The sequence below is a fragment of the Triturus cristatus genome, chromosome 2_1 (genome assembly GCF_964204655.1).
Source record: "Triturus cristatus chromosome 2_1, aTriCri1.1, whole genome shotgun sequence".
Classification (NCBI taxonomy): domain Eukaryota; kingdom Metazoa; phylum Chordata; class Amphibia; order Caudata; family Salamandridae; genus Triturus; species Triturus cristatus.
This window is the reverse complement of record NC_140581.1, coordinates 280,037,336-280,050,722: the sequence shown is the minus strand read 5'-3', so window position 1 is coordinate 280,050,722 and position 13,387 is coordinate 280,037,336. Positions and strand designations below refer to the sequence as shown.

Here is a 13,387-nt window from a genome sequence, read left to right as displayed (position 1 = left end):
GCATGGCATAATCTGGAGCTTTTAGAATTGGTGCTGAGCACATTGCTTCTTTTAGGGTGTCAAAAGCCTTTTGGCAACTAACTGTCCAGTTAACCTTCTTGGGCATTTTCTTGGAGGTGAGTTCTGTGAGGGGGGTCACAATGGACCCATATCCCTTCACAAACCTCCTGTAGTACCCAGTCAAGCCAAGGAATGCCCTGACTTGGGTCTGGGTTGTTTGAGCTATCCAGTCCATGAGGGCCTGGATCTTGGGTTGTAAGGGTTGTACCTGGCCTCCACCTACAAGGTGGCCCAAGTACACCACAGTGCCCTGCCCTATCTGGCATTTGGATGCCTTGATAGTGAGACCTGCATTTTGCAGAGCCTCTAAAACCTTCCCAAGGTGGATCAGGTGATCCTGCCAGGTGGAGCTAAAGACAGCAATATCATCAAGATAAGCTGCACTAAAGGACTCCAGCCCAGCCAGGAAATGGTTCACCAACCTCTGGAAAGTGGCTGGGGCACTCTTTAACCCAAAGGGCATTACAGTAAACTGATAATGCCCCTCAGGGGTGGAGAATGCTGTCTTTTCTATTGCTCCTGGGGCCATGCCAATCTGCCAGTACCCTGCAGTTAAGTCAAAGGTACTGAGGCATTGGGCTGCCCTAATTTATCTATCAGCTCATCTGCTCTTCGAATACGGTGAGCATCTGTCTTGGTGACAGAGTTGAGCCCGCTATAGTCCACACAGAACCTAATCTCTCTCTTTTCACCTTGCTGATGAGGCTTGGGGACCAGAACCACTGGGCTAGCCCAGGGGCTCTCAGAGGGTTCAATGACCCCTAACTCCAGCATCTTGCTGACCTCAGCTTTGATGTTTTCCTTAACTTGGTCTGACTGTTGATAGATTTTGTTCTTGACAGGTGCACTGTCACCAGTGTCCACATCATAGGTACACCAGTTTGTCAGACCAGGGGTCAGGGAAAAGAGGCTAGCATACTTTTGCAAGACTTGCTAGCAGTCAGTCTGCTGTTGGGCAGAGAGGGTGTCTGAGAAGATCACACCATCTACTGACCCATCTTGTGGGCTGTAGGAGGGGAGGTCAGGGAGAGGTTCACTCTCTGCTTCCCGTTTCTCATCAGTCACCATCAGCATGGTGATGTCAGCCCTGTCATTGTAGAGCTTAACCCCTTCAGTGCCCATGACGAGATGGTCTCGTCATGAACCCCGCCCGCTAATAGAAAGCCTGGCACAGGGCGGGGAAAGGGCGGGGCACGCAAGAGGTTAAGGCGGTTCACATGGATAACCCTTTTGGGTGTCCTGCTAGTGCCCAGGTCAACTAAATAGGTGACCTCACTCTTTATTTCTAGGATAGGGTAAGGGCCACTCCATTTATCTTGGAGGGCCCTTGGTGCCACTGGCTCTAAAACCCACACCTGTTGCCCAGGTTGAAATTCAACCAGTGCAGCTTTTAGGTCATACCAGTGCTTCTGGAACTCCTGGCTGGCCTCAAGGTTCTTGGATGCTTTTTCCATGTACTCCGCCATTCTGGACCTTAGGCCAAGCACATAGTCCACTATGTCTTGTTTGGGCTCTTGAAGAGGCCTCTCCCAGCCCTCTTTTACAAGACAAAGTGGTCCCCTTACAGGATGACCAAACAGAAGTTCAAAGGGTGAGAAACCTACTCCCTTCTGTGGTACTTCCCTGTAAGCGAAAAGCAGGCACGGTAATAGGACATCCCATCTCCTTTTGAGTTTTTCAGGGAGACCCATGATCATACCTTTCAATGTATTATTGAATCTCTCAACAAGGCCATTGGTTTGTGGATGGTAGGGTGTAGTAAACTTGTACTGCACTCCACACTCCTTCCACATGTGTGTCAGGTAAGCAGACATGAAGTTGGAACCTCTGTCTGAAACCACCTCCTTAGGAAACCCTACCCTGGTGAAGACACCCAGGAGGGCCTTGGCTACTGCAGGAGCTGTAGTAGCCCTAAGTGGAATTGCTTCAGGGTACCTAGTAGCATGATCCACTACTACTAGACTACATTTGTTCCCTGAGACTGTGGGAGGTTCAAGTGGACCCACAATGTCCACTCCTACCATTTCAAAGGGTACCCCCACCACTGGTAGTGGGATGAGGGGGGCCTTTGGGTGGCCACCTGTCTTGCCACTGGCTTGACAGGTAACACAGGAGCTGACAAACTCCTTCACCTTTTGGTGCATCTGGGGCCAGTAAAAGTGACTCACTAGCCTTTCCCAAGTTTTGGATTGCCCCAGATGTCCAGCTAGGGGGATGTCATGAGCCAAAGTTAGGAGGAACTCCCTGTACTTCTGTGGCACTACCACCCTCCTGGTGGCTCCAGGAGTGGGGTTTCTTGCCTCAGCATACAGTAATCCCTCTTCCCAATAAGTTCTGTGGGTACCACGGACATCTCCCTTTGCTTCTGAAACAGCTTGCTGCCTCAGGCTTTCAAGAGTGGGACAGTCTCGCTGACCCTGGCACAGCTCTTCCCTAGAGGGCCCCCCTGGGCTCAAGAGTTCAACCTAGTAAGGGTAAAGGTCCATGGGCTCAGTTACCTCAGGGGTATCCAAATCCTCTCCCTGTGGAGAGGGGTCCTGAAAGTGTTGCTGTACAGAAGCTGGTTCCCCAGTCTTCTTACCTTTTCTCTTGGTTGGTTGGGCCATTATTTCAGGCTCCAGACCTACTTTTTTACCCTTCCTCTTGCTCTGGTTTACACACACACCAATTCAGGGATGCCCAGCATGGCTGCATGGGCCTTTAGCTCAACCTCAGCCCAGGCTGAGGTTTCCAGATCATTTCCTAGCAGACATGCAGCTGGCAACTTTGGAGAGACCACTACCTGTTTCAGGCCAGTAACCCCCCCCCCCAACCTAATGTCACCATGGCCATGGGATGACTAGTGGTGACACTGTCAGCGTTGGTGACTGGGTAAGACTTACCAATCAAATATTGCTCAGGGGAAACCAGTGTGTCTTTCACCATAGTGACACTGGCACCTGTATCCCTCAGAGCTTCTACCCTAGTTCCATTCACTCAGGGGTACTGTAAGTATTTCTTTAAGTTGGGTGGCCACACAGCTACAGTGGCAAACTCCACTTCTCCCAGGAGACTAGACTTGCTTCAGTGTGTTCCCAGAATTGCTCCGAGTACACCTCTGACCCCATCTGTATACTTGCTGCCCCAGGAGTAGCTGTACTGGGTGCCTTAGGGGCTTTGTTGTGGGGGCAAGATTTATCCACAGTTAGGTGTCCTGATCTCTTACAGTTATTACACCAGGCCTTTAAGGGATCAAAGTTCTTCCCCCTATAGGGTTGAGGCACATAGGGAGTAGTTTGGGTCCCACCCACCAGAACAGGTTTTTGGGGCCCTTTGGAAGACTCATTTTATCTTGGGGATTCTCACCACCTTTCCCCTGGGGAGGCTTTGTGACCACTTTCTTTTGGTCACCCCCAGTGGTTGTCTTTGTCACCCTAGTCTTGACCCAGTGGTCTCCCTTCTTTCCCAATTCTTGGGGAGAAATTAGACCTAGGTCTACCAAATGCTGATGCAACTTTTCATTTGTGCAGTTACTTAATATATGTTTCTTCATGAATCCAGTAAAATCCTGCACACCATGTCCAGCTAACCAACCATCCAGGGTCTTTACTGAGAAACCTACAAAGTCAGTCCAGGACTGGGACTGGGTCTTGTGAGCCCCCCTGTATCTAATTCTATACTAGTCAGTAGTGAATCCAAATCCCTCAGAGCTTTTTTCATGAGGTCAAAGGATCCTGCTTCTGGCCCAGAGAGGGTCAGAAGCCTGTCTCTGCAATTACCAGAGAACAGTTCCCACAGGAGTGCCCCCAGAGAGGTTTTTTTACTTTTATGATGTCACAAGCCATCTCAAAGGCTGTGAACCATTTGGTGATATCATCATCTTCCTCAAATTTAGGGACAATCCTTTTGGGGATTTTAAGGTCAGATGTTTCCTACTATCCTTATTTGTATTATTGCTGCCACCATTTGATGTGTGCTAAACCCATCTCTCTCCTTTCTCTTTCTAGAGCCAGGAGCCTGGACTCTAGCTCTAATCTTTTGGCCAGCCTTTCTAAAAGGCTGTCCTCTTCACTGGTGGGTCCCCCAGTGATCTCTCTGGTACCAGAGTCACCTGTGTGATCTCTAGGTCCCCAGATGCTAATTCTTGGATTGAAGGGTATGGGTGCCCTCTCCTCCCTATGGAATAGTGTGGGTGGTTATTATCCACCTCCTCTTCTTCCCCTTCCTCATCTGACTGGCCATCACCATGTTCAGATGGGTGGTCCTTAGCATACTCAGCCAAGAGCTCCTGGAGCCCTAGTTTGGTTGGATGCAGGCCCATTGGTATATTTTTAAGTTTGCATAGGGTCATCAATTCCTTGAAAGACAAGTGCAAGTAAGGTGTGAGGTCGAGCTCCTCCACCAGGTCCATGTTAATATGTTCACTAATAGCTGGGTTTGTTTGAGTCATTCTAACCTGACAGTTCTAGTCCTCTACCCGGACTATAGTGACTTATTTTTCTAAAATTCTAATGGGACTTAAGCAAGGCCCTAGCAAGACTTTTAGTAATTTTGGAAAAGACCAATCAGAATTCTAAAGGCAATTTTAAGAGTTCGGTCGTGTGATCAGATGGTAACCAAGTAATCCAACAAATGCAAGTTTGTATCCCACCGCTGATCCAACAATGTGAGAAAGTGGCTCTGTATGTACTGTTCCCAAATAGGTACAGGGTGTACAGAGTCCACAGTCCCCAGAGGTTTGACAGAGGCTAAAGTTAGATATAACCTTACTCTCTAAAGTGGTAGCTTGGTCGAGCAGTAAGACAGTATCAGAGGACAGTGTAAAGCATTTGTTGCACACACTCAGCCATCAAATGGTCTCACACACTCAATAACTGAACTCTAGGCCAATGGTTTATATATAAAAAATATATGCTTGTTTTATTTTAGAACCAACAATAGGTATTAAAATATACTTTCTCAAAATGAGATGCTTTATATAAATACTTTTGCAATATGCAATATGCAATTGACTTTTGTAGAAAGTTACAAGTGGTTGCAATAGGCAACACAATTTTAAACACAATAATGCATTGAGTTCAATGGATGTTTCAAGTTATTTGCCACAGATTACTTTTAGGATTACTTTTGGAATTCTAGGACTGGATCCTAGATTCAGTCCTGGGTCAGTACTTAGAATCAAGTGATAAAAGTCGACTTAACTAGTGTGATGATTTTTAGACAATATTTAGCTTTTTTTAAAGTTGACACTTAGACAATATTTCATAGAAAAACAGTCAATGATTTCCTATGGGAGAAAATTGGGTTACTGGTAAGTACAGTTGTAAGTACTTTTCAGAGTCAGTGCTGGGTACCAAGATCCAGCACTGGGCGCTCACCTAATAGCAGGTGAGTATTTTCGTTTTCGTTACTCGGCTGATTTTTGGTGAATATTTTAAGATTTGAAAAGTCCACACTTAGAAGAAATTTCAGGTAAAAGCCAGTCAATGTTACCCTATGAGGAAAATTGAGTTATCGGTTTAAAGTAAGTACTCGACTGGCAGAGTTAAGGTTCTGGACATAGACGCAGGGGTCTCCCAGGGTCAGGTAGGTACAGTTGGTTCACCCTCAGCGGCACAAGGGCGGCTGGGTGCAGAGAGAGTTAGGCCCAATGTTATCCTATGAGAGGTAGGGGGGCCTTGGTTGGTGGCTGCTGACTAGCAGGCCACGCGGCTGTGGGAGCTGGGCTCCTGGTCACTTACTCAGGGCAAGTGGGGAAGTAGATAGGTGTAGAGGTTGCACTGCCAGGGCCACTCGGGTGGCTGGGTTCTTTTGAGCCTGCGGGCGCTCAATTGATTTCAATGGGAAATCTCCGATTTAGAAAAGGACTGCAAGCTCGGGGACGAAGATTCTTCAAGTGACACCACCACTTCGAGAGGTAAGTTGGGTAGTTGGAGGATAGGTAGGTACCCCGGGATTGGGCACAGGGTGCCGCGGGGCGCCGGGTGCAGGGGTGCCTATTGGTGTCGGGAAATCTTACCCTCTGTTGATCACAGTTGGGGGGGGCACCTGGTTCTGAGGCTGCAGGCTTCTTCAGGAGGGTCGCGGGAGGTCCTTGGGTGCCGGACTCGGGGACAAGAGATGCCGGTTTGGAGCAGGAGCAGGTTCGAGGGTCGACAGGTCGGTAGGGCTGGGGCCAAAGCAGTTGGTGTCTTCCTCTTCTTAGCAGCTGCAGGGCAGGTCTTCTTTCTTCTAGCTCTTCTTCGGATTTCGGAATCTGGAATCTGGGGAAGGAAGGTTCAGGGTGCCCCTAAATACTAGATTTAGGGGCGTTACAGGTAGGTGAAGGGCAGGGACCAATGGGTCCCTGTCCTGGGGTGGGTACACCCCCTATCCTGCCTCTCTCCTGTGGGAGGGGGGCAGTAGCCTAGTCCTGATTGGGCAGGGCTTCCCATCTTCAAGATTGCAAGAGCCCGAAGATGTGCTTCACCTCGCCTCCCCCACCTGAGGGGTGGGGTTGGCAGGCTGGCACATCTCCTGTCCTTATTTGGGGTTTCCGGCCAAGCTTCCCGCCAGAGTGGGGGGTTGCAGTGGCCTGGGGAAGCTCACAGAGGCGACATGCCTTTGAAGCTTCCCCCTGCCCATCCTGGGGGAGTAGATTTAGCACCTCGCCCAGGTTGTGCATTGTTGCAGGCCCAGGAGAGCAGGGGCTCTCCTACCCAGGGGTCCAGCAAAATGTGTGCTGTGTGGCAGCCTAGGCAGCCTCAGAACAGATGTGGATTGTAGGTTAGGTTTCAGGGGGCCTCTCTAAGATGCCCTCTGTGGTGCTTGGTACATTAAATCCCACACTGGCAACAGTGTGGATTAAATGTGCTGAGCAGTTTGATACTAAACTTCTCAGTCTTCAGTGCTGCCATTATGGTGCTGTGTAGTTCGTGTTTGACAAGCTCCCCACACTATGTACTCTTAAATGGCAGCACTGCACTTAGAGGGCCCATGAATGGACCTGGGTACTGTAGGGGCACAGGGCTCCTGCCTCTGTGCCCACACCACTGGCATAGGGCACCCAGCTAGAGGGGTGGCTGATGTATGCCAGGGCAGTGTAGGTTGTGGGCATGGCACACAGGGATGGGTGCCATGTCGACTCTCTGTTTTGTCTTGTACCCAGACACTCAGCCTGCCAGGGCAGTGTGTGTGTGTTAGGGTACAGGGCCTCTAATTGTGGCACAATGAGTGCTGCAGCCCTTAGAGGCCTTCCCTGGTCACAAGGCCCTGGGTACCTAGGGTACCACTTACCAGGGGCTGACATGTGGCCAGGGTTTACCAATTTTGTTTTGAGGTTTTTGTTTAGGTAAGGAACATAGGCCCTGGGCACCTGATTGGCAGGAGTCCAGGGCACACTCAGTCAAAGTACATTCAGCAAAAAGTGGGGGAATTCCATGCAAGAAAGATGGCACTTTCTCACACTCCCTCTCTTTTAAGGCCTTCGGGTTCATGCGCCTGCATGACAAACATCCTTCGTGGTCCGATGAGAGGCACCATAAACAATCTTCATGGGAGTTAGTAATAAACATCTGACCCCCACATTCCCTGCACGGCTTGAATCCAGACTTTCACTGATTAGCCATGGTCGCTGCTACAATTACACACAAAACCAGCAACAAGACACTCCCAGAAATGGAGTGCCCTAAAAAAAAACATTACATGTCGATGCGTGGAAAAAAGCGAACTGACGTCAACAAGCCAACGAGGTCTTCTTATGGCTCCAATGACGTCACCCGTGCGGAGCCGTTTCATTGGGACTTCCTCATCAACGTGAGAATGCAATGGAGAAAAGTTTCCATGGGGTAATTCAAAAGGTGAGGAATTCACAGGTAAATGTATCCATCAGAAATGTCAATTTTCTAAAAGTGACATTTCTAAAACAGTAATGTTAAATCCAACTTACCATTCCAAACATATGAAACATGAAAAAACCACTCCACTCTGATCAGGAATTCTATCATATAAATGAATCAAGGACTCCCAGCAGTGAAAAATGAAACAGGCGGTTTGTCACTACCAGTACATGCAAAACACAAGTACATGTTCTACCTTTTATATACATGGCACCCTGCCCTTAGGTCCTACCTTAGGGATGGCTTCCATGTAATAATAAGGGAGTTTAAGGTTTGACAAGTAGTTTTAAATGCCAAGTCATAGCGGCAATAAAATGCACACACAGGAACCGCAGTGGCAGGCCTGAGACAGATTGAAAGGCTATGTCTGTGCGTGGCACATTCAGTTTGAATTACAGTTTGAATTAGCATTTGAAGTACAGGCCCTGGGTAACAAATATGGTCATCAGGTATACACCAATGTCATCATGTTTAGGGTAGAAGAACATGCATACTAGCACTGGGTAGCAGTAGTAAAGTGCTCGGAGTCAGTCCTAAGGCCAACAAAAATGGGAGGCAAAAGGCAAAATGTTGGGGGGAAAAGACCACTCTAAGGACAACAGGTCTAACATGCCTTTACAAAAAAAGCTTTATTATGTAATGTGATCATGCAATGACTCCTAGCTCTAATACTCTGGAGTTATTATCTCTCCCACACTCTGTCTTTCTTATATAACTATCATGCGAAGTGAACAGTCAGTGCCCCGCAGTAGACAACCCACTGTGCTCATCTGTATCAATCCAAATCTTCCTGTCCTTTTCTCTTTTTATCAAGGCAGAAGCAGACACTGCTATTCAGCATCTATTCTCTATATAATTCTGGTGAGCTCTGAAGTTTGGGGATGACATAGGCAGGGCCACTGGAATTGCATAATTATGGATCTGCCACATACTTCATCATCTCCTCCATAATCTGTAGATTTTAGCAAAAACATTTTTTTTAATTTCCATCTCAAACGTTACTAAAAACGCAGCAACATGTGCTGCCGCTCAGCGGAAGGCCCTTTGCATATTTTAACTGGTCACCTTTCTGTAGAGTATTGCTATGTTTGGGTTTAAACTGGTACTAATTAAGTGGAACATATGCGCAAGCAGTTTAAACAAGTATAAAAATGACAAAATAATGGAGTAATACTATCAGAAAATGTGCCGTATTATGCTGCGTAATTTGGCCTTTCTTGCCGCATAATTCAGCCAACCATGCCGCATAATTTGGTTCTACCCTGCTGCATAATTCCAGTGGCGCTGCATATAGGCTTCCAATTTGGTGGAAAGGAGCCACCTTTGGGACTGTGGTTTGAATTACTGAGTAAAGTGCAGGTAAGCCGCTTGCAGCCCCACCTCTTGATGTTGGTAGATAAAGACCAGAATGGATTCTTTCCGACTCAAAGTACATCCCTTAATATCAGATGAATACTTAGGATCCCGGAGGAAACCTTGAAAGACCGTAGAGTGGAGTAGTGCAGAGTAGAGTGGAGGAGAGTTCAGTGGCGGAGAGTGCAGTGTTGCAGAGCAGAGGGTCAGAGTGAAGTAGAGTGGCATAGAGTACAGTGATACAGAGTAGAGTACAATGACATTGAGCGCAATGCTTAAGAGTAGAATGGCGCCAAGTAGAGTACAATGGCATAGAGAAGATTGTTTCAGAGTGAAGTGGCAAAGAGTGGAGTGGCAAAGATTGGAGTTGTGCAGGGTAGGGTGCAGTTGCGTAGAGTGGCATAAAGTGTAATGGCTTAGAGTAAAGTGGGGTACAGGGCAGTGGCACAGAGGGCAGTGGCATAGAGGCCAATGGTGAAGAGTAGATTAGAGTGGCATACAGTGAATTGGCATAGAGTGTACTGGCATAGAGTACTGTGGCGCTGAGTACAGTGATGCAGAGTGGAGTACAGTAGCGTAGAGTGGAGCTGTGCACAGAAGATTGGTGGGCCCTAGACTGGAGGAGTGCAGTGGCGAAGAGTGAAGTGGTGTAGGGTGGCGAAAAGTGCATTGGCATAGAGTAGAGTGGTACAGGGTAGAGTCGAGAGGTGTAACGTGAAGTGGCATAGAGTGCAGTGGCGTAGAGTGGAGTGGTGCAGAGTGCAGTGGAGTGGCGTATAGCAGGGGGTGTATGGTATGGTGGTGCATTGCACTTACAGACAACACAGTTTCAACTGAAAGGACCATTACGTTTGCCCGGACATACAATTTTGCTATTAAAACTATCCAGTGCACAAACGAAAATGTGTGGAAATAGAATCACCTAGTGTACTGATTTGTTTTCATCATATTAAAATATTTGTTTTCAACACACTTCAGAAATAACATAAAATGTGCTTCATTTGTGTGCCTCATTCTGATATGTTGTGAAATACTTACGCAGTTCATTTAGGTTAGACCTGGCACCATTGGCGTGGGTATCCCTTCCATTTTTCGCTGTTGTGTCCTCTGTTTTTGCTGGTATTAGATGCTCTGGGCGCTGTGCCACTGCCATTCAGTGCCACAGAGCGAATGCTCCCTGTGTAAATATGACATGTGAATTGGTATATCCTTGATTGGCTTATTTGGTTTGCCTGTTAGTCCCTAGTAGCGTGGCCTGTGAGTGCCCAGGGCTGGTAAACCAAATGCTGCTGGTGGGACTGCAGCGCTGGTTTGCGCCACCCACAGAAGCAGCTTGTAAAGTGTGTCTCAGACCTGCCACTGCAGTGTCTGTGTGCAGTCCAGAACTCCCATCTTGGCTGTGAAGTGCACCCACTTCCCATCCCCTGAACCTTCCCTTGGCATCATGCGAGTCACCCCTATGGTAGGGTGCATTGTATGTGTAAGGTAGGACATGCTCTGATGTGTGTAGCATGTCCTGGTAGTGAATTACACCCAATTTTGTTTTTCACTACTGTACCTGTTCTCCATAGGCCAGAATGGGAGGTTTGACTATTACATTCTTTAGTCCTAACTGACCCAAAGAACATGGAGAAAAACACATTTAGTATGCCTGATCTTAGAATATTAAAATACATCTTTTAGTGAAGTGTATTTTTATATTCTGTGTTTGAAAATACCACTTTTAGAAAGTAGGTATTTTCTTGCCTAAGCCTTCCAGTGTGCTCTGCTGTTATGTGTATTGGCGGTCTGGTTTTGGAGGGACAGGGCAGGCCGAGTCAGACCTGGGTTGAATAGAGAGATCTGCATTGGAGTATGGGGGGGGAGTAGCTCCTGGACCTGAATAGGGCTGTGCCTGGCAAGGTGAATGCTGGCTCCACCTCCCACTGTGCGTCTGATGGCAGACCCCCTCTTTCTGAAAGGAAGGATGCAGCCTGGTAAACAAAGTGCTCCAGGACTGGGCAGAACTGGTTCTGGCTGGGTTCAGTGACTTGTAGCTTTTGAGAACAAAGACTTTTGGGGTATAAATATCTGTGCGGAAACCCCTACAATTTGTATTGCGCCTGGACAACAATATGAACCTCTGTCCGTGTAACCGAAGGAATCTGCAGGAGGTGACTGTCCTTGTGCTTGTGTGCTGTTTCTTGGATTGGCCTGCAGTGGTTACTATTGGACTAGGAACAAGAGGAAAAGGACTTTGAAGGAACTTTCATTTTATCTTGCTACAGCAATCACCCAAGGGCTAGAAGAGAGCTAGCCTCCTGCTGGAGTCTCAGGTACATCAGACTCCACCACCAGCCTCCTGATTACTCCCAGCGAGGATTTCTATCTGCAGGTGAGGCTCCTGTGAGTTCCAGGGCCTCTAGTTCTACTACAGAGAAGAGAGTGCTGAAAATCGTCGCTAACGGCCGTTTGCGAGCCACTGCAGCTGAAGAGCGCAAGGAAAATCATCGCGCTGCTGCCGCTGAGGGCTCGCTACCGGAAATCATCGCATCGCACGTTTGCGGGCTGCCAAAGGCTCGCTAACCCGAAGATCATCGCATCGCACGTTTGTGAGCCTCCAAGTGCTTGCTAACCAAAGGTCATCGCATCGAGTTCATCGCTTCACGACATCGCAGCGCGGACGCCGGGCGTCCGCCGGGCGTCCGCCATTTTGATCGCATCAGGATCGTCGCTCCCTCGCAGAGCGCCATTTCTTTTCATCGCAACAGGATCGCAAATGCAACAGGCTCGGCGCACCATCCTCCCTCGTGGCAAGGATTTCAACGCATCGCCGGCTTAGCGTGGAGAAGTTTGTCGCTTTGTCCCACACGCTTCTGCAGATCAGCGCATCATCCTCCCTTGCGGCAAGGATTCAACACATCGCTGGTCTCGCATGAGGAAAATCTTCGCTACAGCTTCTTTGCGACATTTTGGTTGTTTGTCTACAGAATCCAGGTACTTTGTAAGTAAAAGGGTCGCAGAGGCCACTGCTTTCAACTGAACTCCTCTTTGCACACTTTGAACTGTTTTTGCATCATTTCAAGAATAATCATATTTTCAGTATTGTGGCTTTTTACCGTTATTGGTCTTGTGTTAAGCCTATATATATAAAGATACTTATTTTTCTATAACTACTTGTGTGGTGTCCCTTTGTAGTGTTCTTCACTGTGTTACTGTGTATGGTCATAAATGCTTCACACACTGCCTCTGAGATAAGCCTAACTGCTCGTGCTGCGTTACCACAGGGTTGAGCAGGGGTTTTCAAAGGGTGTAGCCCGCTTACTCTGACTTAGGAAGAAGGGTCCCTACTTGGACAGTGGCCAGCCATTGCCAACTAGAGACCCCCATTTCTAACAATTTAAATGTTGTCGTGTGATAAAATAAAACACTTTACTACCCCCAAAAGCCAGCAAGATTGTCACATAAATTCTCTCACTTTGAAGTCAGAGAAAGAAAAGTAAACAAGTGCTTTCGGAAGACGGCGCATGGCATTTGACCTCTGTCTTGAATGCACAGCAAATGTGATGAGATAAAAACAAGGTTTAAAGGCCTGTTTACAGAAAGTGAGTTGGTGAAAGAATACAGTATACACGGTTTAGGCAACAGGAGGGACTAACTGAATCAGAAGAGCCTAAAGCATATGAAGCCAGCAAATAGAAAGCCAGAAAATGTGAGCTCCAAACCACAAAGCCAATGGTAAAAAATAAACGGAATGCATTCCTAGGTCAACTTTCAAAAATCCCCAGGTGTCTTTAGCAAACTAGGCAGCACAGCTGGTAGGCTGAGACCTAATAAAGGACCTTATGATGCAAGCATAAAACAGTAATCATTACTGTACACATCTACAAGGAAAGATGCTACTCGAATAACGAAAAATTATAATGTCATTTGAAAATGTAATTGATTTTTGACACAGTGTCTAAATTAACAACATATATAAAAACAGAGACTGTGGCACCAGTACTGCTCTAACAGTTCTGGTATGAGCAAACTAATAATTTTGCTCTCTATTAACCAGCCAGATCAGGCAAGGATATGTATCACAGTACCCAAGCAGGAACTTAGCTTACTCTGGAGTGGAGTCGTTGAAGTGGAGC

The 13,387-nt window shown here is 47.5% G+C and overlaps 1 protein-coding gene across 1 annotated transcript in view; it reads right to left on the bottom strand.

Moving 5' to 3' along the window:
* Window positions 1-13,387, bottom strand: part of WDR70 (WD repeat domain 70) — a 1,822,964-nt gene that overhangs the window by 1,721,744 nt on the left and 87,833 nt on the right. The gene's annotated exons all lie outside the window — the stretch shown is intronic.